This window comes from Notamacropus eugenii, chromosome 2, assembly GCF_028372415.1.
Source record: "Notamacropus eugenii isolate mMacEug1 chromosome 2, mMacEug1.pri_v2, whole genome shotgun sequence".
In the NCBI taxonomy this organism is placed as follows: Eukaryota; Metazoa; Chordata; class Mammalia; order Diprotodontia; family Macropodidae; genus Notamacropus; species Notamacropus eugenii.
The window spans coordinates 321,479,315-321,503,960 of record NC_092873.1 but is presented as its reverse complement, the minus strand read 5'-3'; the positions used below and the strand labels follow the sequence as shown (position 1 = coordinate 321,503,960).

Sequence of the window (24,646 nt, the reverse complement as noted above, 5' to 3'; positions counted from 1 at the left end):
TTGTTCATCACTTCTTATAGCACAATAGTATTCCATTACATTCATATACCACAACTTGTTCAGTCATTCCCCAATTGATGGGCATCCCTTCAAGTTCCAGTTCTTGGCCACCACAAAGAGAGCTACTATAAATATTTTTGTGCAATACACCATGTACTCTTAAAACCCTGTAGTGGTCCCAGGACTGATATAAGTTCATGCAGAGTAAATCTGTAAACCCATTGCTAGGCTGCAATTAGACTAAACTATTGGGCAGGGGGAAGAATTCAGAGGCCAGAGTGAATTGTCATTATGTTTTTGTCCAGTGTTAGTGTTACAATGGTTCTTCTTCATCCACATGCAAAAACTTCGAGAGGAAAGAGAGCAAAAGCTTTTGTCTGTTCAAACCTTTTATACATACTCAGTTGTGGCTCATCAGTTAGTTTAAAAGGATTTATCACCAAACTATAAACTGACAGGAAACAGGATATCATCAGCACATGATATGAACTGGGGAAAGGTTCCTTCCCATATGCATTCTCAGAAGCCAGCTGACCAATCCTCCACCTAGCTGGTACCAGACGGAATCTATCTCATATGCCCCAAGTCCTATGCCCTTCTTTGTTGGTCTTCCTTCCTTTCCTCCCTCTCTCCCTCCCTCCTTCCTTCCTTCCTTCCTTTTTTCCTTCCTTCCTTCCACATCTCCCCACTGTCCCATATTACACTAGATTTGCACAGTGTTAAGTTTTTATTGTTGCCAAAAGCAGCTAATGAAAAGTTAAGGGAGTTTCAAATGTACATGATAGAAGAAGGTCCAGAATAAAATCAGAAGGTATTAAAGAGGTAGCGACACCTGGATCCCTTTATCAGGTACCAAATGCCTTGCTGATTGAGTCAAGAAGGTAATAGCTATGATTGGCTGAGAAAACAAATTCGTCACCCTTCTGAGGGCTTTAAATAGCTAAACCCTGAGGAACTTGAAGGCAGTCAAGGCTCTTGATTAGTTTAAATTTGAGAGTGGGAGAGATTTTAAGCCACTGTTGCCTGTGAAGAACAACCTTGCAAATGGGTGTGTGTGTGTGTGGTGGCCTGCAGGGGGAGAGAAAGGGGGGGACCCATGAGATAAGGTGGAGGAGGGAAAGGAATGTCTGTGGAGGAGAGGGTATGAGAGGAGGAAAGAGGGAGTTTCTGTGGAGGAGACCCCTGCAGTGAGGGAAGAAAGGAATTTCTCTTTCCTCCCTATCTCCACATCAGCCATGTAGATTTGAAGGAGGAACTAGTGTCCTGGTAGGAGACATTTTATTCAATGGGTAGCAGAGACCCACTAAAGACAGACAAAGACACAGAAAGAGTCACCTAAGGGAGGAAGCAGTTTCCAGGAGCATATCTCCTAGCAGACAAGAGTCAGGCTATGAAAAGGAACAGATGCTGGGAACCCAGCATTTGGGCTCTATGGGAGAGAAAATACTTCCAGGTCCTGCAGTACCAGGAGTTGTGAGCTTCCTTTGCCTCATGTGTTATGCAGTAAACAGTATGATACAATAAACATTTTTAAAGCACCTACTATGTGCCAAGTACTGTGCCAAGCACTGGTAATAAAAATAAGAAAAAGACAGTCTCTACCCTCAAGAAACCTGTGTATGTGTGTGTGTGTGTTCATCATTCATTGATGAAGAAGACCATGTCATCAGAGAAATAATGACATGACTTGCACTTGACTTTGTTTTGAGTGAGGGAGGGCTATGCAGGTCACCAACCTCACTTCTCCTCCAGAGCCATCTGAATCCAATGATTCATCAGGATGACTGGAGATGACCCAGGATGAGGCAGTTGGGGTTAAGTGACTTGCCCAAGGTCACACAGCTAGTGAGTGTCAAGTATCTGAGGTGAGATTTGAACTCAGGTCCTCCTGACTCCTGCACTGCTGCTCTATCCACTGCACCACCTAGCTGTCCCTCAAGAAACCTAACAATCTAATGGGGGAAGTGTAATTGTTATTGTTCAGTCACGTCCAACTCTTCATGACTTCATTTGGGGTTTTCTTGGTAAACATACTGTAGTGGGTTTACCATTTCCTACTCCAGCTCCTACTTTACAGATGAGGAAACTGACACAAACAGGGTTAAGTAACTTGCCCAGGGTCCCATAGCTACTAAGTTTCTGAGGCCAGATTTGAACACAGGAAGGTGAGTCTTCTTGAATCCAGGCCTGGCACTGTATCCACTACAACACCTAGCTGCCCTCCTAGCTGTGGGAAGACAACACACACACACCGAAAACGCAGATGGGAATGGTACCCAGTATAGGGCCATGATAATGGAGTCAAAGCCAAGCTGGTGGGAAATAAAGTGTTGTCTGGGCTTCTGAGACCTCATTAAATAGGGGGCTTTGGGAGGAGTTTTTGCTCCTTCATTTGGAGGAGCAAAGGCAACAAGGGTATGATTAAGTATGAGTACCAAAGCTCCTGCAGTCTCCAGGATGACACGTATCCTACATGCATGGCTCACTAGCATTGTCTTCTAAGCCCTTCTTCCTGTGTGTTTGTGGGAAATTGCACCTCAGATTTATCAGGAGAAGGGTTGTTTTGTACCTACTGTTCTTTCTATGTCATCTTGATGAATGCCTTTGCTATCTCTTATCTACCTTGTAATATTTAATTATAACCAACCATTTGTACACTCAAGAAGTACTAGCAATATGGCCATTTGGAGAGCCAATTCAAGAGTTCAGGGTGGGGAGGTAGTCATAGACAAGGCATTACACAAGAAATGAATTTAAGTGAAAGGCCAGTGGTCTTTGTGTTGCCACTTTTAGAATCAAGCCCTTAGCTTTGAAGAAGGGAAGGGAGAAAAGGCGGAGAGGAGACAGAAAAGAGAGGAGAACAAAATTTCTCCTAGTGGTTGGAAGAGATCTCTGTGTTTATAATCTAAATAAATTAAGATTTGGAGTGCATAGTTCAGATTGTGTTGGGAGTTTTGATTAAAAAAAATATGCCTCTTATATTGTAAGGTTTTGGGGAATATTTCTGATATCAGCTGTTTTTTGAACCCTTACTAAGAAAAGGACAAAGCATAGCTACCCCCTTGTGAACAAAGATTCGAGTCTTATGTGTCCTTGCTGATCCATAGTACTTAGTGAAATTTGCTTTTTTTTGTGCAATTTAGGCCAGATAGAATGGGGAGGGGTCAGGAACACATCCTAACAACCAACTATCTCCTTGATCTATTCTCTGGAAATCCTTTCCCCAGTAGTGATACTAGAATAAACTGGCCTTATCTCTGATACTGAGTAGACCTGAGTGAGGGAACACATTGGGGTTCTACTACTCACTGTCCAGAGCTCCATGGGAAGCAAGGTGTTATATCTATTTACTGATTGTTGGTAATGAAACCATAATGATTCACTGCCCCTACCACACTCCCAGTGCTGGCAGAAAAAAAAAGCCATCTTCCAGGGTTATGGTGATCAGTTTGCTTTGGAATGTCACTTTCTTCTTCAGTTTATTATTAAAATCCATTGTTTGCTTTACACTCAAAGAAGGATCTTTGCTTCAAAGGAATTTTTTTCTCTCCATTCTTCATTTTCAGGTTGAAAATCTGTCTATGAGAACCTGACAGCTTTTCCTGGTGATACTTTCCTCTTCTCCCACACTCCCAGCACCAGTGAAGCTCCAGAAAGGTAATCTCAGCAGGGCCACCATTGCTTCAGCAAAACAGACATCACCCTGAACTACCAGGTAAGAATCTCTTGACCTTTTTACTGTTGTCCTCTCCAAGTGGGATGGTGAAGAAACCTGACTGTGATGGCTTTATTCTACACATCATGAAAAGAAGTGTAGATGCACATCTTGCTTTATAGACCAGACCTGAATGTCTTTGGCTTTAGGGACTAGTAGGAGTGACATCAACAAATTTTTAGAAACCAGCCAATTAGGATCCTACAAGAAACAGCTGCTGTTCAATGCATCAACTCCATCAACTGAAATCCATCCACTCTGCTACTGAGGAATTAGATATTAGAGAAAGATGGGAGAAAGTCTTGTGGGATACATTGTCTGAATAGATTAGTTCAGTTGGTTAGAGCCCACTGCCAATGAGGACAAGGTCAATGGTTTCAGCCCAGCTATGCTACAAACTGTATTCCTAGCCCTGGTATTCATCTCTCAAATGCCCACCTTTCATCCTGATGATCCTGGCTTTGAGTCTAACTCCTTCACTGAGAAATTATTCAAAGCACTTTATCAGTGTGTCTTCTGCATAAATGAAGGACTGTAAGAATCGTAGATTAGAAGTTTAGAGGCTCTATAGACCAATCCCCTTAGATTAATATAACTTCTCCATAGCCCCCAAATGAAGGGATTTGCCAAAGGTCATGCAAGGACTGAGGATCAGAATGTGGTTTCCATTCCAGGGTGTCAGACTTCTAATTCTCTATTCTTTCTACTGTACTACTGTCCTCTGAGAAGGATCAAACTAGTGGCAAAGCATTTTGGGTGCTTGTTGTTTTTGTTTTACTTTTCAGTGAAATTAGAGTAATATGATGATGAGAATTCTATGGCTTCAGTGCATGGAAATACCAGGTACAGGCTAGTTAATTACCTTAAAGTTCCCTAGCCAGTGTCTCCATTAAATTTATGTAGTATACTGGTATACTTCTTTTCCCCCTTTCATGATAGCAACCTGTCTTTACACTCTCTTGGGATCATGTGCATTTTCTTTCCCACTTCCACCTGGGATAATGGATTCATCAAATAATCTTCATGTAGCCTCCTTAGGGTTGAAATCACTCTGTTCCTGCTCCCTGCTCACACACCATAGACTATACCCCAAATCCCAGACACTCTTCCTGCTATTGGAGGACCAAGCTGGGACATGTATGTGGTTCAGCATACACTCTCAGAAAAAAATACAAAGAAAAAACCAAAATGCCAACATCAATAGAGAAGCAAGTTAAGACACACATCCTATGGACAGTGTAAAAGCAACAGCAGTGTCTCTGGATCACACCTGATAATGAATCTCCTTGCTACCTCCTTAAAGGAAGGAAAAGAATGGACAAGGTAGTTCTGTTATCACTGCATTTTGTATCTCACCATTGAGTTAGCTGTGTTCTAAGTATTTGTGTCTCCTTAAATCATGAATTGCTGGAATGATTCATCTATCCACCTATCTCTCCATTCATTCATTTATTCATTCTTGTATGTATATATGTTTGCTTACAAAGAAAAGAATGGGGCTGGATCATTGCTGATAAATTGCTTAGAAATCCCAAGTTTGAATCCAGGGAGGGAAAAATGCTGTTACATTAGCTGGATCTTTCTGGCTTGCAGCAATTTCTATTTGTACTTTTTTTTTGGTTTCTTTGTCAATCTCAAGTACATGCTCTGAAATCATAAAATGTAGGATGAGACTTTGAGAGTTATGGTGCCTTCACTGGGAGCAGAGGTCATCTTGAGAGAAGGATTAAAGAGAAGGCTCCTTCTCTGATGTGGCAGTTCCACATATTTCCCTAGCTGCACTAATCAGTTTGAAGACTGCAAAGGAAACTGAGTTCTGCATGTCACCTTCAAACTCCTAAAGCACATTAAAAAAAAGTTGGATAAATGTTAGGCAAGGAACTGGACCTGTGGTTTCTTTGGTTAGAGGAAACTCTCTGGTGAGGAAATTCCCTCCATCAATGAAGGCCAGCGTCTTCTCTGAAACTTAAGTCTTCTGGGAGAAGTTAAATGACTTACTCAGGGTCACCTGGCCAGTATGTATGTATGTGTTCAAGGTGAAACTTTATTCCAACTCCTCCTTGATTTGAGGCCAGTTCCCTCTCTCTACCATGACACAAAATGTTAATGTTTCTAAAATAAAGGACTAGTTATATTGATTAGGCAATTTAGAGCTTTCTTTGTGGTATAGGTGTTCATACGCAGTTCTGTAGATGGTCCCTTTGTTTTCCTTAAGGGTGAAGACTTCTAACTTACTGAGACCCAAACCCAATCATGATTTGAGTGTTTGTTTTGTATGTTGTATCTAAACTCAATCATGAAGAAAAAGAACTATAGACAGAGGTTGTGAACTTCTCTCCATTTGCAATTTGCAAACAAGTCTGAATCCTAGTGTCCAAGGAGGGACAAAGCAGAGAGCTACAGTAGACATTAAAACTTAATCTCTTTGAGTTTTCTTTACATACAAAGATTTCTTTACCTATAACTTGTTCCTTAGCATTCCATATAGTAATTCCCTTTTCCAGCTCACGGCACATTGAATGTGACCTGGGTAGTTGGGAATGAAGGATGAGAAGAGAAAACTCCCCAAGAGGCAGCACAGTACAGTAGAATGAGCAGTAGATTTGGAGTAAGAGAACCTTGGTGATGTTGGACAACTCAACCTCTCTGGGCTTCATTTTCCTTAGCTAGACTAGATGGCCTGTATGATCCTACAAAAGAAGAAACAGTACCCTATATGTCAAGTCTAGCGAACTGGCATCTTCCTCTCCTCAAACTCAGTGAAACTCTCACGAGGAAGACAAAAGTATTACTTAAAGAGCAACTCAAGATCATTGATATAGAGAAATATCAGAAAAGGGAGCTCTGGAGGTGCTTTTGTTCCAGTGAGTGGGAGTGTTAGATCTGCTTAGACATGAAAGCTTGTGCGATTTCATTCCCCAAGTCACTGCTGAAGCAAAGCAGCGGACTGGAGGAGGGAGGGGGCAGAAGCAAATGCTTATGCATCTGTAAAAGGAGGTCAGCTGGGAAACTGCTGCGGAGAAAGAGCATTTTCCCCCACCTGTCCCTCCCCTTTTCATATCTTCCTCCTCCTTAGAAAAAGCCCCATAAATTAGGCCCCATTTTAAGGCCCATCCTTTTAAATATGGATTCAATTTAAATTTTACTGTATAGTAAATTCCGAGTGCTTATTAAAAACATGAATAGAGATTAATCTGCTGTAAAACGAGATTTGTCTATTACATCCAGTAGCTGAAGCCTAGGCTAGATTCATCCATCATTTAGACAGGGAAGAGTTAGGCATTCTCATGAGGAACCCTGACCAAAAATAAATAAATAAATAAGTATTCCCCATTCACTTTTGGAACTCTGATCTTTCCCCCTTTCACTTATTTCACCTGTACCTCTGCCTTCACTCTCATCACTACATTACAGTGGGGAGCCAGATGTTCCTGTAACAACAATCCCATTATCCTGATATGTAGCATCCTAACTAGGAAGGGCAATTGGGACTTTGCCTCAAGATATCAAAATTTACAGGGCTCTGACAACTCTTGTGTTAGTTATTTCAGCAGGCAGGAATACTTAAATATAACCCCTACACAGCAAGAATAATTAGTTCAAAAAGGAATTGAATAGAGGGTATACTTCCTCTCCACAGGCAACTGAAGAAAGTCAGGGGAACTCCTCTCCTGAGTTGGTCTAAGTATGCTCCCTTATCTTCGTGGTGGCCTTCCAAAATGACCTCTTGGAATTCTGTTATTTCTATCTTTTCAGATCCTGAGATCTGAGAGAGTGGTTTGAACCAGGCTCCCCTCTTGAGCCCCTCATCTGAATGTGTCATAGTTGTACATCATGGGCAATTCTATTGCCCTTTGTGATATAGCTGATAGGCTCTAATGAGAAAGGGCAGTGTTTTCTACAAAGCAGTGTTTATGGAGTGGTCCTACTCCAGTTTTTGTGGTGGTGACGGGTGAAAAGGTCATGGAGAGAGTGTTTGTAAACAAAACAAGTTGCACTGACTGAGGGATGATATGGCCTCTTAGACAATACCAGGAATCTATAGGGTGGATGGGATAGGGGCAAACATCCCCTAGAAAGCCCCCCTCAGAAATCATACCTTAATTGCCTATGAATTTCATGGGACCTAGCAACAGTGCCTTTTCATCTTCCTAAGAAAATGTGTTTCCATGTCTATTTTGGGGATGGTTGGTCATGTGATGGGAGCTGGGGGAGGCTTTCACACAAGCTTGTCAAGTAAGTTTGTCCTAGTGGTATAGGTTAGTGCTTATATTCTTCAATCTAGTTATGTTTCTTCCTATTTCTTAAAAGAAAACCTATCTTTCTACTCTGACCCCCTTACCCAAGGATGTATCAGCGAGCAACATTGGACTCTTTTCCCATAAATCATCTAGGAAAGAGTCTGTTTCCTAGACATATTCATCACTCATTTCTCTTGTCTCCTTGTTTTTAAAAGCTATTAAATCAGAATCCATCATTGTGGGAACATGGGATCCTCAAGGGTGGTGATGGTGGTGATGGCTTGCAGAAGTAAAGATTGCCTGTATCAATGCTATTAATTGTACTGGGAGGTTGATCAGGACCCTGAGATTTCTAGAGCTTTGGGGCAAATATCTTTTTGGTGATGGAGAAGGGGTAATGCTCTGCTTTATCAATTTATACTCAGGGATGATAAACCACATCATTCTACCTTCCCTTTGAGTCACACTGACCAACAGCAGGAAAAACTAGAGTATAATGTTAGCCCCTAGAATGTTTCTTTTTTTATGAGAGTCGGGGAGAAATGGGGCCTGTGGTTTCATTAATATAGGAAACTTTCAGTGAGGAAACTCCATATATTTATGCTGATTTATACCTGCTCTGTAAGCCATGGTCATCTACATTTATCTGGGGCTTGGAAAGGCTAAGGAACTTACCCACCATCACATAGTTAGTCCATATATGTCAGAGACAAGGCTTTATCGAGCTCTTCCTCACTCTCAGGCTGGCTCTCTATACACTATGCCAAGCCGCCTCTCAACTTAAAATGAACACTAAACTGGGACTCATTGGAGACCTCAGTTCAACTTCCTTTGTCACTTACTTGTCATGTGACTATGAACAAAAATTCACATTCTTTCTATTTTAGTTTCCTCATATACAAAAGAAGAATGCCTATTGTACAGCCTTATTGAGTTGTGAGGGTCAGAGGAGATAATGCAAGGAAGCCTTAAAGGGCTATATAAATACAAGTCAATATTGTTATTATTAGAAATATGAGGCAAAGAGTAGTAAGTGTGGTTTTAAGGTTCTTGTTACTAGTCACTCATTCCCTGAACATTTATTTATTAAGTGCCCGCTGTGGAATAATAATGATGATAATGTTAATATTTATATAATATCCTAATAAAATATTTTTGTTAATTTACACATACAATTTATTTGACTTATTATTTACATTTATTTCATGCCCTAAAGTTTCCTAAGTGCCTTGTATACATCAGCTCATTTGATACTCACAACAGCATTTTGAAGGAGATGCTATTATCACCTCCATTTTATAGATGAGGAAACTAAGGCTGAGAAGTTAAGTGATTTGCATAGGGTGGCATACTTACTAAGTATCTGACGCATGATTCACATTCAGGTCTTTCTAAGTCCAAGACTACACCAAGGATAAGGAACATATTTGCAGAACTTCCTTTTTATTCCTTTCCCATTTAAGGTGGAGGAAGTAATTATAAAGCATACCCCCAAAGCCCACTGGCTATCATGGAGCTTCTCAGTTCTCTGAGAGTGGACTTGGTACTATAGAACAGATAAATATATTCCGAGGTAGAAGGCTTAAGTAAGCAAATTCCAATTTATTTGGGACGGTTCTGGAATGGAAAAGTTCCATTCTTGTTATGGGGCCAAAAGGGAGTGACATTTTGGATCCTTGGTTCCTTATCAGGAAATGATGATGATGATGAAGATGGCTAGCTCTTTAAAGTTTTCAGAGTGCTTTTCATTTTATCCTGAAAACAACCCTAAGAGGTAGGTCTTATCTTTTCCATTTTACAGAAGGTATCAAATCAATGGAAGACTCAGGTAGGAGAACTTTAGGTAGATGGGATAGATGAACAAGCTTGCATACCACTATCCAGTTTGTGTTAGATAGAATCTTTTATAGTTACTTGTTATTATTTTCAATTTCTATTCTATTAATTTCTAAATTTTTGTATCTTATCTTGCTTTGGAATTAAACCCTTAACAGCCTATTTGAGGTCTGTAGTGTGTGGCAACATGGATCATAAGGGAAAGAGTGAACATGATGGAACTGAGTGTTTGGTTATTGTTGCTGTGACTGAAGATGGATCAGTTGTGGCAGATCTCTGAAGCCTGGGAATTAAAAAGTCTCAGGGACTAAGACCATCAGTTAGCAACCAAGTGAAGGAACCATTGTATCCTCTTTGAGTTTTCTTGATAGAAAATCTTAGGGCCAAGAGCAAGGTGCCTGGAAAATTTTTAAGTTGCTCAAGGACAGGGGTGGGGAACCTGCAGTCTCCAGGCCACGCATGGCTTTCTAGGTCCTTGGGTGCAGCCTTTTGATGGAGTCCAAGTTTTACAGAACAAATCCTTTTATTAAGGGGATTAATTCTGTGAAATTTGGATTTGGTCACACTTGAGGACCTAGAGGGCCACATGTGGCCTTGAGGCTGCAGGTTCCCATCTCTGACCTGGGAAGTGGTATTCAACAGGGTCCAAGGTGTAGGGCAAAATCATTTTACTGCAGTGCCATTTAGGTCTTTGGACAGATTTAATGTATTGATATTAGTCACATTGATTAGAAGTATAATTTTTTTTCTCCTATCAGTTTTTAATTTGAGATCTTTATTCTTCCTCTGACCCATTCTTGCTGGTATAGGCATGAAATTGTACTTTGGCCGTAATGTGATAATCTTTTTTTTTTAAGTATACAGTAGAAGGACTTTTATATGGACTTTTCACTAATAGTTAACTGCTCAGCAGCTACTTCTCAACTAGAGTACCAGTCAGTCACAGAGGGCAACGTCTGCCACATTCTCAAGTAAATGCTCCATGCTAAAGTCCTCCAATTAGTGTCTATTAGTCACTCAGTGTGTTAAAGCATTTAGGACAATTAAGAGTGAGAAGAGTTTCCAGATGTAGTGCTAAGCACTGGAGCTGGGAACTTATGGCTTTGTTGGCTGTTTCCCATATGGAAAAAGTCTGAAAGGAGCATGGCATTCTGATGTACTGAGTAGAATGCTGGACCTGGAGCCAGGAAAATTTTGAGTTCAAACCACACCCAATATGCTTATTAGTTGTGTGACCCTGAAGGAGTCATTTACCTTCTCTGAGCCTCAGTTTCTTCCATAAAATGGTGAAAATAATAGCACCTACTTCACATGGATGTTGTCACAATGAAATCATGTAAGCAAACATTAATCAAGTGCCCACTATATATCAGGCACTGTACTAATTTCTGGAGATAGTAAAGAAAGCTAAAAGAGAGTCACTGCTTTCAGGGACCTTAGAGTCTAATGGAGAGACATTATCTATGTACAAACAAGATATGCTGGGTGAATTGGAGAAAAAAAAACATCAGGAAGGCACTAGTATTAAAGGGTACTAGGGAAACCTTCCTATAGAAAGTGGAATTTTACTTGAGACCTGAAGTCAGGAGGCAGAGGTAAGGAGATAGAACATTTCAGGCACAGAGGACAGCAGGTGAAAATTCCAGCTTGTACAGATGGACTATCTAGTGTGAGGGACTGTAAAGGGGCCAAGTATCACTGGAGCACTGAGTGCATGATGGTCATGGTTGTGGGGATTGGTGGTCCTGTAAGGAGTAAGATGACTGGAAGCATTTTGCAAGCCTTAAAACTCTATGTAAGAAATCAGTTTTTATTGTGGTAGAGTTGTAAGCAGTGATATTTAATCTTCATTCAATATTTACCAAGCATAATCAAGCAATTAAGTCTTTATTAAGTGCTTATTATATCCTAGGTCCCATGGTTACAAGTATAAAGAATGAAATAATTCCCATTCACAAAAGGCATCTATTCTAATGGGGGAGACAACTCTTACATCTAAAAATATATAGGATGTATAAAGCCTTAGCTAAGTTTTGGGGACACCACGAGTAAATTAAGTTCATTATTTGCTCTTAGGAAATAATCAGGAGGATCTAAAGTTCAAAAGCTTTCCAGATGATGGAACCTTAGATATCATTCTGGTCCAATCTAGTCATTTTACAATTGAGAAAACTGAGGCCCAAAAAGTTGAAGTGAGTTGCTCTTGATCAGTCTAGGAGATAAGACATATACACAAGTGATTTTAATATAAAATATAACTATTTATGCACATCAGAAAAGGACAAAGTAACGTAAAAGTTTTTTGATAATACAGATCACTTTCATCTGAGAGGATCATGGAAGATATAACATCTCAGCTGGATCATAAAGGATGGTCAAGATGAGAAGAATGGAAATAGTGTATAGGAGGGAGTGGAGGTGGGGCAGGAATTCCAGCCTAGGTAATAATTGTGCAGAACCAAGAAAGCAAGAAGATGGGGGGAATCCCATGGTGCCTTTTTTTAAAAAAGCGAAACACTTAGGTTTATGACTGTAGTGGATAGGGCAAGGTTCAGAGAGAGAGAGTCATGTCAGTTGAAAGCTAGAGTGATACAAGGACTCAGACACCAGTGACTTGCATTTGATGCAGGATGTAATGTAATGTAGAGATCTTTAAAAAATAAAAGTACCCAGGAGCTCAGACAGGTGATTTGAAGCCAGATTCTCTTGAGGCTCTTGATAGCATCATAGTTTTTAGGAGAAGAACCATCTCTTGGCCATTTTGGGGAAATTTTATCACTATAGAGGTAAAATAATATAATGGAGAAGACTTATTAGAACTGGGTTTGAATCCCTTGTTTTGACCTTTATTAGTATTATGATTCCGGGTAGGTCATTTAACCTCAGTTTCCCCATCTGAAACATGGGTATAAGAATACTTGGAAGATCTACCTCACAGATTTGTTGTAGAGAAAGTACTTGAATTGTTCTGTAAATATAAATTATTATTGTTCATTTTCCCTTTAATTTGTCCTAACATGTGCTGAAATTTTAAACCAGGAGCAGTTCCTTTTTCTTATGTATTACTTTGTGAAATGAATAGAGAACTGGTCTTGAAAAAGTCAGGTGCTGACTTGACACCTGACAACTGTGTGACTTTGAGTAAGTCACTTAAATTATCAGTGCCCCAATTAGCTCTGCAAGTCTTTTAAGTTACAGATTAGGTACAGATTTATAGAAGTGAGTTCTTGTACTAGTGATTTCCTAAGTCAGTAGTACCATCAAGATCTGAACCAAAAGGAGAGAAAATGACCATAAAGGAGCTACCTCTTAGAGAGAGTCCCCGGCAGTCACAGAAGGCTATGGAAAGGGAAAGAATCTGTGTTAATTTCCTGAGTTACTTTGTAGCGTCCCCAATTCACTTTGTCTCCCCCACCCACATCTCACCATCCCACTGTTGAGAACGGTCTTGAGAGCAAGCTAAGATTAAAAAAAAGAAAGAAAGAAAAGACCCAAAATCTAAATCTAAAAATAAACAGTTCGTGCTACAAGTACTAAGCATAGACTTTTGTCATAGGAAAGAAGAAGAAGAAATTTACAATCTTTCCCTGAGGAGGGAGTGGCTTTGGGGTGCTTGACAAAAACAAACATGGCATAGACACAGTGCATTTCAGACTGATGAAGTAGACCAACTGTGATCTGTTAAAAGGGTTTCCTAGGGTTGGAGTGGGTATTTTGATAGGTGTGTAAGATGTTTATGTCCATATAGGTTGTCTAAATTCATCGATATGGTTTATTGTGAAGCTTAGATAGATATGATCTGAGGCCTGACTCACTTCTGAAGAAAAGAGGAGTGCCTGGGGAAGTATGTTTACCCTAGCCAATGTGCTAATGGAAGTGGAGTGGATAGTGTGGAGTACAAGGGGGAGAAAATACCAGACTGTGGAGCTTCACATCCTGGATGCTCTTTTCTCCCATCTCCAACTAGAGTATTGGACTAGAATGATATCTATCTACCAGCCCCTCTCCAATATTGATGGCCTAGGGCTACAATTTTTTTTTTTAGTTCAAAAGAAAGCTATTTCCTTGGTTACTCTTAAGGGGAACGGTAGCCCAAACTTAAATTCATTGGCTTGATTACTTATCATGAAATGCTTATTACCCAAAAGACTGTCACAAAAAGTGTGTAGTAGTAAGCCCATTTATTTAAACAAAATGGCAAATAGAAATTGGGGATGTTGTACAGATTAGAATATACCAGAAAATACTTGATAGCAAAGGAATGATCAGCTCAACCAAGAGCTTGGCCTGATCTCATCTAAAGGAGAATTCTCTCTCAGGAGTATTCAGGGAAGTAAACTGGAAATTAGGGATATGTTGGAGAGACAGCATCCCCTGCATTGCCTGCAGCTTTCAAAGTCTTTCCATGTGTCTGTTCCTAAGTGTTGGATCATATATGGTGCTCTCCTTGAAGAAGCTGCCACCAACTTCTCTACAGACACACACACACACACACACACACACACACACACACACACACAGACTCAGTCAATATTCTTTTCCCTAAATCTAGTGTCACATCTTCAGCATAGACAGCAGCACACTAAATGCCCCAGGGTGAAAGCCCAGTTACAAATGATTTTAGACACACATTCAAGAAGACTCCTCAGAATGGCAAGGAGATTGAAAGAATACTTTTGGGAGGGAAATATGATTTTGATGTGGACAGGAGGGAGAAAATAAGACAAGTTGAGAGAAAGAAATCAGAATTGTGAAGTCCAAAATATATGCATAAGATGGGAAGACAGTGCAGTAATTCAGGAAATAAGAATTCCGAAGTCATAACTTTGAGACATGTAGAGGATCATAATACACTTGAATAGAATAGGGGATGGCTACATAATTCTAAAAAAGAGGAAGACTAACGTTTAATAGAAATTAAGACAGAAAATGGTGAGTTGCTTAAGTTGCCCGTGTTACTTTCTTGTTATATTGTTCCTTAAATATTTCATCTCCCTAACTAGATTATAAACCTCTTGAAGGTGGGATAATGCTTCTATACACAGAGTGCTTATTATTACATATATTACTCACATTTATATAGCATTCTTTGGTTTACAGAGCACTTCACTTGCAATGATCCTGTTAAGTAGGCAGACAGGTATTATTATCCCCATTTTACAGATAAGGAAATTGAGACTCAGGTGAATTGACTTGACACAATTAACAAATTATTGAGCCAGGAATCTAACCTAGACCTTTTGACCCCCAAATCAAGTGCTCTTTTCATTATATCATGCTTTTTAAAGAGTTAGCATTTATATAACATGTGGAGGTTTGCAAAAGTGTTTCATATATGTTAATTCATTTGGCCCCTCTGTGAGATAAGTGCTACTATTTTCCCCGTTTTATATATTGAGGCTCAGAGAGCTGAAGGGACTGGCCTAGGGTCACTCACACAGCTAGTAAGTGTATGAGATAGGATTCAAATTCAGGTATCCTGACTTCAGCTTCAGCACTGTGTCTACTGTGCCACTTAACGACTTATAAATAAATGCCAAATGATAGCTTCTAAATCAGCATCAAATGACATTAGATACACAAGGGAGGACGATCTGAAAATTTTCTTGCTTTCACTTGTCTATTGTTAAAAAAGAGAAAAAGAGAGAGAAACAGAGAGAGAGAGAGAGAGAGAATACATGTGGTTGTGGGTGGGTAAGTGTCATACATAATTGTGACTTTTTAAATGTGGAGAATATGAGAAGTGCTATAAGATTGAAGAGGGCCTAATGTTGTACTGATTTTTTTAAAGAGAAGAAAATTAGCACAATACAGGCCAGTGAGCTTAACTTCCTAACAAAATTCTTGAATATATTATTAAAGGGATAGTTTGTGAGCATTTAGAAAGGAATATAGTGGTCACTAAGAACCAACTTGGTTTTATCATTTTAGTCTCATCTTATTTCCTTTTAAAAGTTAAATTTAATTTTTTCAATTAGCACAAGTTTATTTTTATTTATTGTGACTGCAACTCCTAATCACCTTAACTAGGAAAAAGAAAGAAAGAAAGAAAAAGAAAAAAAAGAAAAGCAAAACTCATAGAACAAATATATATGTAGTCAAGCAAAATAAATTTATGCATTGACCAGGTTCCAAATAATCATTGTCTTTTTCTACAACTAATGTTCACCACCTCTCTTAGGAGGTGGGTATAATGCTGTATTATCAAGTCTCTGGAATCATGAGTGGTTATTACATTGCTTAGAATTCGAAAGTCTGTAAAAAGTTTTTGTCTTTACAGTGTTATTGAATAAATTGTTCTGATCACATTTCCTTTTTTTGGACAGTTGTTATGCTGGTAATTCAAGGGAACGCTATAGACGTAATTTACATATGATCCAAGAAAGCACTTAGGAAAGTCTCTTGATTCAACATTATTAATTTAAATATTTTAAGTGCCCAATATATTCCAGGCATGTGCTAGATGCTGAAGATAAAAACAGCAAAAGGAAATAGTTTCTACTGTCAAGGAAGTCATATTCTTTTGGAGGATAACAAAAATACAGAAAAAAAAGTATAATGCGATGTAATTTGAAAAGAGAGAGCACTAGAAATATGGGGTTGAGAGAGATTAGGGAAAACTTACAGAAGAGTTAGCTCTGAAGTTGAAACTGCAAAGAAGACAAGGAATTAAGAGTCAGAGATGATGAAGAATGCATTCTAGGCATGGGAAATGTCCAATATGAATGCAGTAGATGGAATGAAAAGGATGAATTCAGGGAACATCCAGCAATCCAATACATGTAGAATACATAGTGCATGATGGAGGATAGTATGAAATAAGACTGGAGAAGTAATTTAGATATGGATTTTAAAGGATTCTGTATTTGTATTGTATTGCATTGCAGAGGCAAATTGGTAGCCAAGAAAGGTTGTTGAGCATGTGAGTAACAAGGTCACACCTGTGTCTTAAGAAGCTTATTTTAGTAGCTGGGGAAAAGATTTATTAGAGAACTGAAAGTAGGGAGATTAATTATAATGCTAGTTATACTACGGCAAAGGACTGGAACCAAAATGGTAGCCATTTAGGTGGAGGAAGGGGCACAGATTCAAAAAGATTCAAAAAAGGTGAGTTTAGTAAGGAAATGAGTTCTGTTGTGGATATTTTGACTTTGAAATATCTAGCAAGCATTTGAGAGCAATTAGGACTGGATGGATAGAGTTTGTAATCCTTTGTGTAGATGATACCTAGACCCATGGAAGTTGATAAGCTCACTAAAGGAGAGAATGTAGAAAGAAAAATGACCAGAAAAAAGGTCTGGGAGACACCAATACTAAGGGATTAGTGTATGGATGATATTTCAGTAAGTAAACCAAAAAGAATCAGACAAGTAAAAGGAAAATCAGAAAAGTAGAGTGTCACAGAAGGCAAGCGAAGAGGAGATGTTGGGTTTGGGGTGTCAACAGTATCAGAAGCTGCAAACAGATCATGAAGATAAAGACAAAAAGTAATGAGGAATGATTAATCAGTTAAATGATTGGTGACTGGAGAGAGCAAATTCAATAGAGTTGTGTGGTGAGAAGACAGTTTGCAACATTGAAAAGTAAGTAAGTTGGAGGTAGCACATGTAGACAATTTGTCCCATAATTTGGCAGTAAAAAGGTAGAGAGACATAGGACAATGCAGATAACTATGTCTATATGAAATATATCCAGCGTAAATAGGAGGCAATTTAGAGGGAAGGTTCCAGAAGTGGGTATAAAATGGGGAAATTGTGAAATAGTCTTGCAGAAAGTTGGGATTTGAATTGAGTCTGAAGGAAAAGATGATATTGATTTGTTCTGATGAGGGCTGGAAAGATACAGGAACACAAGACTGAAGTTCCTTGCATGGGCCATCTGGAAAAGAATTCGCGGACTTAAGCATTCTTGAGGTCAAGGTGACAGATTTGTTACGCTTTTCAGTGGACAAGAGTTCTTAGGGAACCTGCAACTTTAGAGGGATACAGTGAAAGTTTATATAGGATATTCTGTAGTAAAATGTGTCAAATATGCTAACTCAGTGATTCAGGGGAGGATTAAGGAGCGGTTAAAGAGTGGTTAGTTCTTAAAAGAACATGCACTTTTGGTATCTACTGTGCAGATATTTTACCCAGAGTTCATTGGGAAATAGCCCAACAGGGGCCTACATGGAGGTGTAGTTTTAGGCCTGAAACGTCACTAAGTCAACTAAGGGTCAGGGCTGACTGAGAAATGCTCAGGCTGCTCCCATTAATGTCTTGTTAGACAAGATAAATGTAAGGGAGTATACACGTCTAAGTCTAGGATACATATGATTGGTCAGTCAATAGTAAATGTTGTTATGACCCAGTACACAGCCAGCTCAGCCAGTGAATAGCTGGTTCAAACTAATAAATTCCATAGGAGCTGCTGGCTACTGTAAGAGGAAGAGAGATCTAGGGCAGGCTGTCCTTGGACTGTGGAGAAACTGCCTGGAATAGTGTTTTGAAGGTAGAGAGAAGTGTGATTTTAGAGAGAAATGTGATTTTAGAATTGGGGTCCAAACACAGGCACCAAGCACCCCATCAGTTTTACTATGGCATTTCTTGTAGTCTCATAAACCACTGAAGTTTATGTCATGGCATCAGCATAAGAGTGGATCAGCTAGCAAGAATGTGGATTGGGAGATTTGTGTGAGAATGCATGTGGTGTGTGTGTGGGGGGGGTGGGTGTGGGTGTGTAAAGCAGGAGTGGAAAGAAAGAGGAAGAAATGATGAGAGAGAAAGACAAGGAGGTAACTGGGAGAGAGAGAGGAAAGGAAAGAGAAGAGTAGGGGGAGGGAAAGAAGGAAAGGGAGAAAGTGAAGGAGAGGGACATGGAGAGAGAGAGAAAGGCAGGGAAGGAGAATAAGAGATAGGGAAGGGGAGGGAGAAAAGAGAGGTCGAGAAAGAGGAAAGAAAAGGTGAGGGAGGAGAGAATATTAGTTTGTGTGTAAGTAGGGTAGGAGTGGGGAATAGTTTTTTGAGTGATTTTCTCCCTCTTTGGGGATAGGGATATATGGATAGTGCTTGGACAGATGGTGTTTTTGAATGACCTTGTATCCCTGGGTGATTCCTTCCATTGCTGAGTAATGGTTGGAATTGCAGGAAGCTTGAAGTGGTGTTGCAACCTGCTGTTGCTCGTGGGAGTTAATCAGGATGCCATCATGAATGTGAAACCTAGAAGGAATCAATATAAGCCCGGGATGAACAAAGATCAGGAAACATTGTTGCTTAAAAAATAGAAAAGAAACGTCTTATTTTTGCCTATCTGAAGCATAATGACAGCCTAGAAAATAATTGCATGGAGATGCTGAAACATACTTGCATGTATATATACAAAGTCTAATGTGGTTCTATATTTGTGGGAATGCTTCTTCAGAAAGGGGCACATGGGTAATACATAGAACTAACCCCTGAAGGTCTGTCACTTTTCTACTGAGATCTACTGAGGTGGTGGTAATTCAAAGGTGATCAAAAACTGATACCAGTGACTTTTTTTTCTAAATTGTCAGCTTGTTGAGATTCCCCTTTTTTATCCTCCCTATCTCCTTTGCTCTCCATCTTTCTTTCTATCTGTGTTTTATTCTCTTTCAGGCTTCTCCAAGTCAGGAATTTGATTGTCTTTTTTAGCATCCTTGTCCTAAGCTTATAGATCTTTGCCTCTAGAAGGCCTTTGGTAAATATTTATTGCTTCTGTATTCAGTAAAAGCTATTTTAGTGTAGCCTAAAGGAATCCATATCTTAAGTCATTTTACTTAATCCTAGGGAATAATTTTATTGCTTGTCAGGATCTGGCCCAATGTGTATGACCTGGATAAATGTGATATTGTTTATTTATTGAGGCTATAAAGCACTTTTGCTCTGAGGAATTAAACTTGCTGTGCAAAGAACTTTTAGACAATAATCATCCTTTAAACACTATATTCCAGTTTTCCCTCCAAATTATATTCCATGGAATCCTGGTGATGTGCTGTATGATATGATTAGATTTCAGTGGAAAATATTGCTAGTTTCTCCTCTTATTAACATTTCTCCATGTGAAACATATATATATATATACATGATATAAATATACATATATAATATGTACATACACATACATACATATACATTTCTTTTTTATGGAGGCAATCAGGATTAAGTGACTTGTCCAGGGTCACCCAGTTAGTAAATGTCTGAATCCAGATTTGAACTGAGGTCCTCCTGACTATTTAGTCATATAAATTGAGATATTTAGATATTTATAAATATTTAATATGAGGAGAAGTGTGCCCTAATGTACAGAGAGCTGTCTCTGAAGTCAGGAAGATATGACTTAAAAGTCATATCTCTGCCACATATTATCTGTGTGACCTTGGGTCAGTTCCCTAACCTCACTACTCTAGACAGCCCTCTGAGACTACATTGCAAAGAGACTACTGAACTGCATTGGTAGAGGGAGTTTCTTCAGTTGGGATTTCTTTATACTGATGTGATCAGAAAATCACTTTCTATCTGTGACCCAAAATACTAATTATGTATGCAACTTTTCCAAATAAAATGACTATCAGATGAACAAACATTGGGTCTGTTCTCAGTAGCCATGTCAGATGTCCTTTAAATATATTGTGATAAATAATTTCTCTGATTTATAAGTCAGAATGCCATTGGATCACTCACCCTTTTCCACATCAGTGGTCAAAAGTTTTAAAGAAAAGTGGCATGATTTCTGATGTTGCCTTGAATTTACCCAACTTCTAATCCCGCACTTAAAAGATGTAGACTGGGAAGGGCATTTAGAAGTTTTCTGGACCAGTCTCCCAGTGTTGTTGATAAGGAAAAACCAGAGTAGTAAAGCCTCTTAGCCAAGGTCATAAGGGAAATCAGATGACAAAGACTCGCCCAGGATACAGGACTTTTGACAACTAGTCCAGCATTCTTTTTACCATAGCAACACTGGAATAGATTATTTGTCCCACCTGTAATTAATGTAAGTAGCTCATGTTAGGAAAAAATACAACTTTGCTTTAAAAAATTATTTTGAAGATAATTTTTAGAATCTTATTCTGTTTTAACTTTGGAAGTAGAGTGGGATGAAAATTTTTGTTGTTGAGTTGTTTCATTTGCGTCTGATTCTTTGTAACCACAATTGGGGTTTTCTTGGCAAAGATATTGGAGTGGTTTGCCATTTCCTTCTCTTGCTCATTTTACAGATGAGGAACACAGGATTAACACAGCTGGTAAGTAGTGTCTGAGGCTCTCAAGAAATAAAATAGTGGCTTGAAGCTAGAAAGTTCTACATAAGTAGCAGAACAAGGAGTGATCATGGTAGGGAAAGATGTGAAAAAAGACACTGGTTGAGGCAAAGTAGCAAGAAAAAAATTAGAATCCCTCCTGGGACAGAATGATCTTTTAAGTGGTCTTCTTAAAAAAAAAATTACTATTGCCTCCCAATGATTCCTGATCACCCAATAGAACCATCCCCTGTAACAACTAAGTTTAAGAAACTGTCACAATGGTAGACAATTCTGTGCCAGAAAGTGAGTGACCCTGTAGCTCCTTTTTCTAAACCTCAGAAGGAGTGATAGAATGTTATCCACGGGAATTTTTGTAGCAGAACCCTGAAATGAAGGGCTTTGGCAAGAATGATTGTTGGGGAAAAAAGAAAATACCTGCATATTTGGTTTTCTAAATCAGAGAGATCTTAACCCTTATTTTGTGTCACCAATACTTTTGATAATATGGTGAAGCCTTTGTCATCTCTTCTCACAATAATGTTGTTAAATGTATGAAATAAAATACATGGAATTATTATAGGGAACCAATTATACTGAAATATAATTATCAATATATTTTTTAAAAGTTTACAACTCCAGATTAAGAAGCCTTGTTCTAAATTTATCAATCAACATGAATTATTAAGTGCCTAGGTGCTGAGGATACAAAGAATGAAAAAAATCTCTAAAGGAGCTTAAATTCCAAAGGGGGAGGCACTAAACACCTTACAAAGCATATCCAGGATAAATACAAGTCGAATAACTACAAATAAATAAAAAGTAGTTAAAAACAGAGTTGTTGTTATTTGTCCTTAGTTCTTGAAGAGAACCGTGACATCAGGAAGATGGTGCCATGACTTGCAAGTGAATTGGATTTACATGAGGGAGGGCTCTGCAAGGTCACCAGCCTTACTTTCTTCTCCAGAGCCATCTGGGTCCAGTGGAAAAATATAGATCAGAACAACTGGAGATTAGGAAAGAAGGCACCAGCAATCGGAGGATTCAAGAGAGGCATAGTGTAGAAAGAGCTACTTAATAAGCTGAGACTTGAAGGAAGAAAGATTCTATGAGTTTGGATTGTGAAAGGAATACATTCCAGGCATGGGAATGGCCATTGAAAAGATAGGAAATGAAGAGTCATGTGAAGAACAGAGTGAAGGCCAGTTTGACTGGGTCACAGGGTACTTGGAGGGTAGTAATGTACAATGAGGTTGAAAAAAAGCTTGTGAACAAGTTGTGAAATGTTTAAAAAGTTAAAAAGAGGAATTTATACTTTCTCCCACAGGATGCCATTTAATTGAATAGAGGAATGACATGATCAGACCTACTCTTAGGGAAAATCATTTTGGCATCTATCTGTAGAATGGACTAGAGTGTGTTCATCCTTCACTGCGGAAGAAGACTATGCCATCAGAGAAATAATGACATGACTTGCATCTGACTTGGTTTTGAGTGAGGGAGGGCTGTGCAGGTCACCAGCCTCACTTCTCCTCCAGAGCCATCTGAATCCAGTGGCCAGATATTCATCAGGATGACTGGAGATGACCCAGGATGAGGCAGTTGGCAAGGTCACACAGTTAGTGAGTGTCAAATGTCTGAGATGAGATTTGAACTCAGGTTGTCCTGACTCCTGCATTGGTGCTCTATCCACTGTACCACCTAGCTGCCCTTGAATGGACTAGAGTGGAGAGATCTTGAAGGAGGGGAAAACTCTTTCAATTGGGAGGATGCTGTAATAATCTAGGTGAGAGGTCATGAGGGCCTGACCTAAAGTGCTGGTTGAGGAGTAGGAAGAGGGTATCCAATTTGAAAGATGTTGTGGAGGTAGAAATGTCAATATTTGACAACTAACTTGATGTGAAGTGAAGAAGAGTGCAGAATCAAGGGTGATACTGAAGTTGTTCACCTAGGAGACTAGTCATAGTGATGGCTTTCATAGAAACAGCGAAACTTAAAAGGTGGGTTCAAAGGAAAAGATGAGTTCTGTTTTGCACATGATGCATTTGAAATGTCTAATTGGTGATTGATATTGTAGGATTGAACCTTAGAGCCTGGACATATACACATATACATACCTACACACATGTTTATCAGTTACTTGTATAGAGATGATAATGAAACTAATGGAAGCTGATGAAGTTACCAAGATAGAGAATGCAGAGGGCGAGAAAAAAGGGGACTTAGGACAGAGCTTTGGAAAATACCTCTACTTGGGAGGGCATGATATAGATAATGATCTAGCAAAGGAATCTGAGAAAAGTGGTTAGACATCTAGGAAAAGAACCAGGAGAAAGTAGTGTCACAAAAACCCAGACAAAATTCAGGAGGAGAGAGTGGCCACAGTGTTATCAGATAGGTTGTGAAGGATGAAGACACTTTGGTGATAAGAGTTTCAGTCGACTAGTTAGAAAACCAAGGTACAAATAGCAGAGGAGTGGGTAAGAGGTAACAAAGTACAGGAAATGAAAGAAATAGAGGAAGTGACAAATTTTATTAGGAGTTTGACTTAGAAAAGAAGAAGAAATAAAGGAGGAAATCTTAAGTGGACAGTAGGGTTCAGTAAAGTTTTTTTTTTTTTCTTTACTTTCTTAGAGGATATTGAGATATATTCAAAGGCAGGCAGGAAAAGAGTCAATAGGAAGAGGTTAAAGATTCCAGAGGAGAAGGTCTCCTTGAAAAGACATAGACGGTTTGGATCAAGGGCAATTGTGGAGGGGCTGATAAGGAAAAGAGCTGCCTTATTGTCAGACTAGGGAAAGGAAATGAGAACAAGGAACAGTGTCTGGGGGTTTTGACATGAAGAGAAAGGGAGAAGAAGGCATTCAGTTCAGATGGCCTCAATTTTCTTACTAAAGTATAAGTCTAGGTCTTCAGTTGAAAGAGAGAGGGATGGAAAGGGACACGTAGGAAGACTGAAGACCAAAGAAAACGTTTGAAATAGTTTCTTTGGGATGTTAGGTAGGGAACCAATTAGGGAGGAAGAAAAGGATTGCCTTGTTACAGTGAGGCTGTGTTGAGATTGGACATCAATTTATATCATGTCAGCATGGTGATATATTTTTATGTTTGTGTAGCTTATCCACTGAATTGAAGATGAAAATCACTATATTTTGATAAGCACAGATTATAGGCCAGGTAATGAATACCAATCTTCCTTTGTGAGGGAACACAGAGAAAACAGTCTTGGTCAATGTGTGAAGTTGTAGGTTCATCCTGAGATAAAGGACAATTTTCTGTAGCCTTCCCCAAGATATTTTACTACGGAGTGCTGAGAGGACCTCAGTGCTGAGAAACCTTGAATTCTGGACAAAGATACTAATAAGACCGTCTGGCACTCAACAGTTTTGGGTATAATGTTCCACTTGATACCAATTATTACAGGGAACATAACTAGAGGATGAGAAAAATAAAGTAAACAAGAGTCTGCTGAAAGCTTTGTACTCAGTAGAAATGTCAGGGATAAAAACTACTGGGTAAAAAATGTTTCTTTTTTTGAGGGATTTTTGGGAGTACAAAGGCTCAGAGGTGAGATGTTCACAATAGTATTTAATATTATTAACTACCATAGTAATTGTTAAG

The 24,646-nt window shown here is 39.1% G+C and overlaps 1 protein-coding gene across 6 annotated transcripts in view; it reads left to right on the top strand.

Moving 5' to 3' along the window:
- RBFOX3 (RNA binding fox-1 homolog 3) overlaps window positions 1-24,646 on the top strand; it is a 967,429-nt gene that overhangs the window by 237,526 nt on the left and 705,257 nt on the right. For all 6 annotated transcript variants that reach the window (XM_072645213.1, XM_072645209.1, XM_072645206.1 and 3 more), the window contains one exon: window positions 3,567-3,715. The gene's annotated coding sequence lies outside the window, so the exon portion shown is untranslated. Of the gene's footprint in view, window positions 1-3,566; window positions 3,716-24,646 lie in introns of those variants that run through there.